The following is an 8918-nucleotide window of genomic DNA, read 5'->3' as shown; positions in this document are numbered from 1 at the left end:
TGATTATTGATTCTCCTTTTTACTTAGTCCTTCTTCTGCATTGCCTAAATTAAACTGTCGATTTGTGCTTTTGTATTTTCGTATTTCTTCCTGTATCTTTTTAATTTGTGATGTATGTATTTATTTAGATTGTTCTATGTGAAGAGAAGAGCCAGTGATTAGTAATTTTTTTTTCCTTCAGTGAATAGCTTCACATATGAACTCCGTGCTACAAAACTGTTAGCCAGTTGCTCCTGAATTTAACGCGCTAATCTTCACCAAAATCATATATTCCTAAAAAAATGGTCTATTGATTTATCAAATCAACTGTCAACAAGATGAGCTGTTCCATCAAAGAATATAACATCTTACTGAAACTACATATTTTGTATTTGGCTTTAAAAAAGAATAGCTTGGACTTTGGGTAGAAGGACTTGCTGAAAAAAAGAAAATTATATTTAATTCCGAATTTGTCTAACAACACTTACTGCTGAAAATAATTCTCTGGTGTGAATGGGTTATTTTTTTTTTGATAAGGTAAAGGTTAATTTGAATGGGTTGATTATTAATCTGATTGGGAAATCATGTCTTCTAGCCTAGAGAATATTATATGGGGTCGTCATTGTAAAGTCCGAGGAAGTATTACTGAAATCTACAAGCTATGTCCATAGAATAGGAGGAAGATTCAGGACTGAAGAATCAATCAATCTGCTTTTTCTGCACCACTAGGTTTAATATAATGTTTCAGAAATTATTGACTAAAGCCAATTGACTAAAGCCAGTTATATTACCCTCTATTGCATTAAAGGGTTTACTGTGTTTTATAAAGTTTTGAGTAGAAGATATATATGCATCTTTGTAGGTATAGGTCTTCTTCTCCATCTTTCTGATATGTATCCCAGCTTTCGGGATTAAAAACAGCCAATAAAATCTTCGTTCTCCGTAGGTAAACATCCGGCGAAAGAATTGCACTTTATGGCTTCTCTTATTATGTTGGAAACATGGGCATAGTTTGATGCCTGAGGTGGAATTCCAGTCCTCAAGTCCAAAGCTGAAGAAACAATCTAAAGAAGATGAATTAAGTCATTAACAACAACATTCTTGAGGAATGCAGATATAAACTTGAGAAAGACTTGTTTTTGATCAATTGGATAGCAAAAAGCAGCTCTAAAGAAACTGAGAAATCCGAGTGAAAGAAGCAGTAAGCATTGTTTAGTCATGGTGGATGGTTGGTTCGGATTCTTCAAGTAAGGCATTAATAAGCACAATTGATTTTATAGAAAGATACTTTTGCCCATACTAAAAACTAACATGATTTTTGATACCATATTCGAGAGATGATAATCCTTCTTCATGAGATGCTTCCAAGTATATCCCTATGCCTCTTACGCTTCTAAATCTCAGAAATTACTTTATCATCTTCAAATAGTCTAATAAACTAACACGACATGCTTCTCTGATGATATTATTAACATAAAAATGTTCTCTTACTATTTCACTGTCGTTTCTCAGCTCTTTCTACTTGTTTATTTTAGTTGTTAAAAATATGTATGCCAATGATTTTTGCTATTCTGTATGAAATGGAATAAGAGAATTAGGATAACTCAAAGACCAAAATCAAGTGAAGTACTTCCTTGCTCCTTTATGGTTTTGTAGAATTTCTTCAATGTTTTTATAAACTATTTCACTTTCATTTAATATGCCAAGTTTTACTCTACTTTTCTCTTCAATATGTACATTATTTGCTACAGGTGATTAGCATAAACTATTTCACTTTCATTTAATATGCCAAGTTTTACTCTACCAAGTGATTAACATTTTTTGCTATTACAGTCTTACGCTCAATTAAGAAAGATAAACCACGTAACTGTAAGTAGAGAGACCTAATACTTTATCTTATTATTAAGTAGAAACTATGAGTTACTTATTTCATCTTTTTCTTAAAATAGTTGTTGACGTTGTTTCTTCTTAATTTGATGGTTTCTCATGTATAGACTCGCATTTTACTTCAAGAAAAAAGCAATGCAGTTGCAGAGATGGGATACAATGAAGGGTCAACAGAGCTTCATATCCCAAAAGCCTATCAGTATGCCACAAAAATAGCTACTGCGTGGTGTAGTGTTCTTTTTGGCTCAACTAGGATTGATAAATTTTGCTACCATTGTCTGATGTTCATCGACGATTGCTGCCTCAGGTGTCTACGCTGGTTGATAAACCCCCATTCGAACACCATTTTGGGAATGGGACACTTCAAAATTATTTAATATTATAACGCCAACAGTCTGCTATTTGATGCACAACTTTTTTTTCTCCTCCATTTTGGACTGCTGTGTTTAGTTTCTTTTGCTGGTACAACCGGTCTTACAACTTCTAAAAGGCATAGACTGCCAACTGAGTTTATGGAGAGAAAATAGAAAAGATTTGACATGCTTATTGGATTCATGAGATGTGATTATTTATCATGCCGGTTGAAGTTCCTTGGTCTTCTTCTTCTTTTTTTTTTTTTTTTTTTTTTTTTTTTTTTTTTTTTTAACTATGCAGAAAAGCAGTCATTATATTTCACAAAATGCTTATCAAATGTATGTGTCATTTCGAACTATTGCAAATATTCTTATAAGGTAAAAGTTGAAGCTTAACAACTTATTTCAAATTTAGTTATTGTGGAATAATGTTGCTTCTTGTAACAACTTCTTTAAACAACTATTGGGCCCGTGCTAACCACGGGCAACACCCCACTAGTAAACTAATAAAACACGGATCGGCTAACTTATTTTCTCCCAAACGTTTCGTCTTCCTTCATTGCCAGTCGTACCGCATCCATTTTTTACCAAACCGTTTCTTCTTCATCACGGTAATTCCAGACGCTCTCTTCCATGGGAAAAAGTTGTTTGTTTTCCCTTTCATGTATCCCATTCTCTTGAGTTCCTACATCTTTTTCTTTTGAGCAAACAACTGAAAGTTTATGAAGCACACACATGTGACCTCAACTTGAAAAATTTCTGATCGAGAATTTCAGCATTAAATCTGTTATTCTTCACTTTTTGCTCTCTTTGGTTTTTGAATAGGAAAAACTATTTGGAATGTCTTTTCAATACATTTCGTCACCAAATTTTCAGGCTTTTGGTCATTTCGCTTCAGTTCCGTGCAGACTCAACCACAAAGTGGAAGAGAAGCATTTTCCAGTTGTTGGAGCAAATTCAAAGATCAACCACTCTTATCATTAGTTGGTAATTTCCTTCTAATTCATCTACTTCTATTTAGTTATTGTACCTAATGTCGGAATTTTGATCACTGAGACACTAACATAAACTTAAGAATTTGGTCAGCTTTCTAAAGCAATAGCAGGTATTCCAGATTAATTGCTCATTATTTTTACTCTCTTACCACTTAGTTAATATTAGTTAATTTTCTTTGTGTTTTCTTTAACCTTTCCTTTAGGTTTTGTTTATCTTCTGAATTACCCACATAGATTATTTTGTCTTGCCGATCCTTCAATGTATTTTTCCCCTGTTTTATGCTTTTTGTTGGTCTACTGGCAATTAACTCTTTTGGTCTACTGGGAATAACTATCAAAGGTATATGGAGGAAGTGAAGGAAAATTAAAGTTGTCTCACAATAAGGTTTGGAAAATTCTGATGAAAATGGTCATCTAAAAGTAAATCCATTAAGAGGGTAATGTAAGTTGGTAAAGATTCAGTTCTTACAGTTTGTAAAAAGATGGGGAACAGTGATGTTGTCATATAATGTATTGTAAACATAAGGAAGTAGACTTTTCTACCAGAGGAAGAAAGGGGAAATTTGGAACTATGGATGCAGAGGAAAGTTCAAAATGAAGAGATCCCAAACATTGGGGACTCACTATCCGTGAAGCTTGATTTGGATATATAGATAACCATGAAAATTGCTTTAGCGAAGAAAACAGAAAAAATCATGTCTTTTCTTGATTCTGATGTGAAGCAACACAATCAACAGTAATATATCTTTTTCTGGAAATTCACCTTTTTACATGTAATTCATTCAAATGTTTAACTTTGGACTTCATCTTTTGCACTCTCTGTTTATCATTCGCTTTGCTATAGATAGGATTATCTCAACTCAATTGGAATTAACATATTCTCTCACACATATGAGTTGGCAGAGGATTGGGTGCAAACAAACAATAGCTTCTAAGACAAGATAATATTGCATATAAAACACAATCTGGTTTTAGTTTTATCAAATTTTCTTCTCTTTAAATCACATCAAAGGGATCTTTGTCTGCATAAGATTTTAACATACATAGGAAACTTCTTGCGTGTGTGTATATGTTATTTAAATAATTAAGCTAGGATATCTATTAGCATTTTGATAGTTTCAATCCTATTCTTAATGGATGAGATGGATCCTATTCTTAATGGATGAGATGGTCATCTAAAGACAAATCCATTAAGGAGGGCATGGTAAGTCTGTAAAGATGTAGTTCTTACGGTTTCTTTTTTTTTTTTTTAAATAAGGTCTTATAGTTTGTAAAAAGGTGGATGAGCAGTGATGTTGAGTCATATAATGTATTGTAGATTTAAAGGGTGGACTTTTCTACCTGAGGGAGAAAGGAGTAATTTGGAATTATGAATGCAGAAGAAAGTACAAAATGAAGAGATCCAAAGCAATGGAGACTGATTATTAGTCTTGAGGCGAGGCGCGTGATCAATACGTTAGATATCCAAGAAGCCTGTGATTTATCATGGAATTCTGATATTTCTTATTGTTTCCTCAGTTGAAATGTGAATGGACAGGTAATTTTTGGGGAAAACATATTTAAGAAAGATCATCGCCCTGCAAGATTGGAATGTTTGTTGGTTGTCTTTATCTTGGATAAGAACTCTATAGAGTAGGGGCAAAAAATCTTATGAAATTCGGCTATCTTCTTAACTTTACTGATTGAGGTGGTAACTTCTCTCTTTCTGTGATGTGAATCCTTGGTAACCATCTTTTTAAGATTTTCTTTTACCAAAAAAGAAAAAGAAAGAGAATATGCAAATGAAACTTACGGGAGTCTGTCATATCATCTCTTATCTTTAGTTTCACTCTTTTGTCTAATTTGTAATATCAAAAGTAAATGGTGCTTAAATGGTATCTTTATCGCGCCCAATGAAATACTCTTGATCCTATTATTTGCTATCGTTTTATTGCTTGCTCACCTCATCAGCTAATTTTATTTGCTTAATAAAGTTAAATTCATTTCTATAGGTTGTATTTAATGAGCTATACAAGGTATAGGACTGTGGGAAGCCTTCTTTTACATGCACCACATAAAAGGAAAAACCAGCTACATCGTGTTTGTTGACTTGCAAAGGTGAGTTCGGTTAAATTTCTACATGAGGTTTATGATTTATATTTTAACGTGCTAATACATGAGCACTCTTTGTTGGTTTGTAAGGTGAGTTTGTTGAAATTTCTAATTTATGATTATGTTTTATAGTATTTTAGCGAGTTAATACGTAAGCATGCATTAAATTCCTCTTCTGAAGAGAAAAAGTTGTGTCTTGTAACCTGATAAATATTATTGTTGCTCGAGGGTAAAGAATTGTTGCATTACTTTTTGCTCCTTTTATAAGTTACATGAAGGAAACTTCATTCAAAGTGTTGTTGTATCAAAGATACAAGTTTCTATGAAACCTCCTTTCTAAGGTCTGGTCGCTGCATTTATCTTTATTATTTGTTACCATTAAGGTATTTTTATGCTGAAATTTATGTCAAGGAGCCGATATTGAAAGGTATGTGAATCAATACAGAAAGCATTCATACAGAGTTTAGAGTTTTGTGAACCAGTCTATGGCGTTTAAAATTTTTATAATGATATTCTATGAACCAAGCAGTTGAAGATTATAAGCATGCATTGTTTCCTCTTTTTTGTTATTATAATTATCTGAAGTTATCGTTTCAGTAAATTATTTCAGTATTTACCTCTTTGGTTTTTGGATTTCTCTTCAAGCTTTGAAATAGAAGGATGATTATCTCATTCTTGCAGCTTATAGCAATCAAAAGTGAGGAAGATACCAATGGAATTGAAGGCAACAACTCATGAAATAATTTAGGGGTTCGTGACTAATTGCTTTGACGATTAATACCAACTCATGAAATTTTTATGTGGGGTAAATTTATAAAGTTACTATCTCTCAATTAATTAATATGTCACACCGCGCGAAGCGCGGATAAATTTACTAGTTTATAATTATTTTTAACATTTTTAGAATCACAAACATGAAAATTGCGAGTGTTTTCAAAGCTTAACAGACATATTAATACATATGCTTCCTCCTCAATTCAACATTTTACAACCAACAACAATCTTCACAAAAATTGCATTTTAACAGTGTATAAGAATTAATACAAAACAGAATTGAGAGAGAATAAGCAACAGAACTTAAGAACATTCCAAACAACAGAACTTAAGAACAAATCATATCCCCTAACACACACATGAAAGTGACGAGAACAAGAAAATAGAGAAAGAATTGGACCTTTATTACTGCGTTTTCCTTAACGTTTACAATGAAAAAAGCCTCCGATACAATGAACCAACAAGCGAGCTAATGACCTGAACCTCGAACCGGCAACTGAGCCTCGAACATATAGCGACGACCTCGACGGCTCGATGACTGGAAACCTCTCACGTTCTGTCATTATTTCTGCTATATTTCCGGCCAGTCATGGTAGCAGCAGATGTGAAAGGGTGGAGTGGTAGCTCTGTGTGTGTGCGCGCGCTTGCCGGTTTCAATGGCGGGTCGTCGGAGTTGCGAGATGAGGAAGAAGCAGCTGCTGGTTTGCGTCGTGCGTTTATGGCTGAAACTGCGTCGAAGAGAAAACGACGGGGTTCGTTTGGGTTGCTGCGTTCTTATCCGAAGATGGGGTGCGAGGAAGAGGATAATACAGGGGTGGTCGTCCTTGGTGTTATGCAGCTGAAGGCTACTTCAGCTTGGGTGAAGATGGCTGTTGATCGCCGGTATTATGAGGAGGGGCGGCGGCGCTGCTTATGATGGAGTTCTTCGTCGTTGGGTTTCCGGGGAGTGGGGTGTGAAGAAGATGAGGACGCGAGGGGGTGGGGGTCTCCTGTGAAAGCTGCGCCCCTGTATTTTTCAGCCAAAGCTGCGCTTAATCCCTTTTTGTGTATCAGCGTTGCCCTCGAGATTTTTGGGTGTATGTATTTGGCGTCTTCCCCTCAGGTCTTAGGCATCTTTAGGTGTATTATGTAGGTGTAGGGTCTAGGGTTATATTTTGTGTTTTTTGCTCATTAGTCCCTAGGTCTTTTGTGTATTAGGTCCTTAGGGTCTTTTTATTTGTTTTTATTCCAAAAAAGAGTCTAGAAAGGTCCCTAGACTACACAATGCCTTTCAAAATAAGATAAAAATATTACACAATGCTAAGTCTAATCCTAATTAATTAAAATAAACTATATTAAAATATGAAACTACTATATATATTTTTTGTATTTTCTAAATTATATAATGATAAATTAAGGTACTATTTTGTATATATTTTTTAAATTTATGAAAGGTACATAAACTAAAATATTTTTGTACTTTTCATTTTTCTTGTAATAAGATAAAGTAAAAGCGTCAAAATTAATTGAAATAGCGCTATTAGGCCTAAATTAAATATTTACATGCTAAAATATGAAAAATCTTGGGGAGGGTCAAAAATCACATGTCTACAGCTGCCCCTCTTTGACTGGAAACACGAAGAGTTTTCAGACAAAGAATGCCTAGACAGGTTTTTTGACCCGACCCTTATTTGGAGAGACTAAAACTAAGAGTAAAGGGGAATGTGACCGAGCCCTGGTATCTGAGCTGCCTACATATCCTTGGCTATAAAGGAATCAGGCCACGTGTAGTTCAGATGTGAGTAAGGTGATGGAGTATATCGAGGTGAAGAGCCGGTCGAGGTGCCGTTTCGTCGAGGTTCCGGTCTGCGGTCCTGTTATTACATCAAAAAATCAAAACATGAAAAAGACTAGCTAAGCCTGTCAACTACAAGTTACAAGATTCCTATCTATAAGTCTTCTGAAGCTTGATCTTGAGTCTTGAATGATTCTTCATGCAGACTTTGGATCTGAACCTTGACGCTAGATAGTTGCAGGTGCTAATTCATTCTTCCTCAGCTTTTCGGACCAAACCCGGACACCACACCATGCTTGTGACTCCAATCGTGTCTTAAGCAATTCACATCTTTCATCAACTTCTGCATTTGGATTAACTTCTTGCCTTTCTCTTTTTTTTTTCTTTTTCTTTATTGTGACTAACTTCTGTTGATCATCTCGGACTGTTGACTCGCATTCTTGCCGCGAGCTTCTTCTGTTGCTGACTTGTATTGCATTCTGAAGTGAATTCCCTTATCTCCAGGTAGGCACCTGATTGCCAATATTCAAACTGTCTTTCTTTGAACCTTGCTGCTTTCCCTTGAAATTTGTGCTATCTTCTTTTGAAACTTGAATTGCTTTCCCTTTGTTCTCCAGGTGAGCGCCTGATTGCTGAACTTGAACCGTCTTCCTTTGAACATTGCTGCTTGAACTTGAACTGTCTACCCTTGTTCTCCAGGTGGGTTCCTGACTGCAACAAAACAAACAAAGAAAATTTTCTGCCCCAGTTTGGTGACTGGGTGCAGCATGTTATCAGATATTAAAAGCTAAAATTGGAATTGTACTTCCCTTGTTCTCCAGGTGGGCTCCTGACTGCTGAACTTGAAAAGTATTCCCTTGTTCTCCAGGTGGGCTCCTGACTGCAACAAAATAGACAACAAAGAAAATTTCTGCCCCAATTTGGTAACTGGGTACAGCATGTTATCAAATATTAAAAATTAAAAGCTAAAATTGAATTGCACTTCCCTTGTTCTCCAGGTGGGCTCCTGACTGCTGAACTTGAAAAGTATTCCCTTGTTCTTCAGGTGGGCTCCTGATTGCTGAA

The 8918-nt window shown here is 35.2% G+C and overlaps 1 long non-coding RNA gene across 3 annotated transcripts; it reads left to right on the top strand.

Moving 5' to 3' along the window:
• Positions 1 to 2694: 2694 nt before the first annotated feature.
• On the top strand, positions 2695 to 6164 carry LOC109210837. 3 transcript variants are annotated; one of them, XR_002065615.1, is made up of 5 exons: positions 2695 to 2830; positions 3096 to 3206; positions 4533 to 4751; positions 5206 to 5311; positions 5987 to 6164. It is a non-coding gene; the product is annotated as an uncharacterized LOC109210837 (long non-coding RNA). The 3 variants fall into 3 exon arrangements; XR_002065616.1 differs by lacking the exon at positions 4533 to 4751 and having other exon boundaries at positions 2709 to 2830; positions 3045 to 3206; XR_002065614.1 differs by lacking the exon at positions 4533 to 4751 and having other exon boundaries at positions 2715 to 2830.
• The last annotated feature ends 2754 nt before the right edge of the window (positions 6165 to 8918 follow it).

The sequence above is a fragment of the Nicotiana attenuata genome, unplaced genomic scaffold (assembly GCF_001879085.1).
Source record: "Nicotiana attenuata strain UT unplaced genomic scaffold, NIATTr2, whole genome shotgun sequence".
Taxonomy (NCBI): domain Eukaryota; kingdom Viridiplantae; phylum Streptophyta; class Magnoliopsida; order Solanales; family Solanaceae; genus Nicotiana; species Nicotiana attenuata.
The sequence above is the reverse complement of the archived record's forward strand: the minus strand, read 5'-3'. Positions and strand labels throughout refer to the sequence as shown.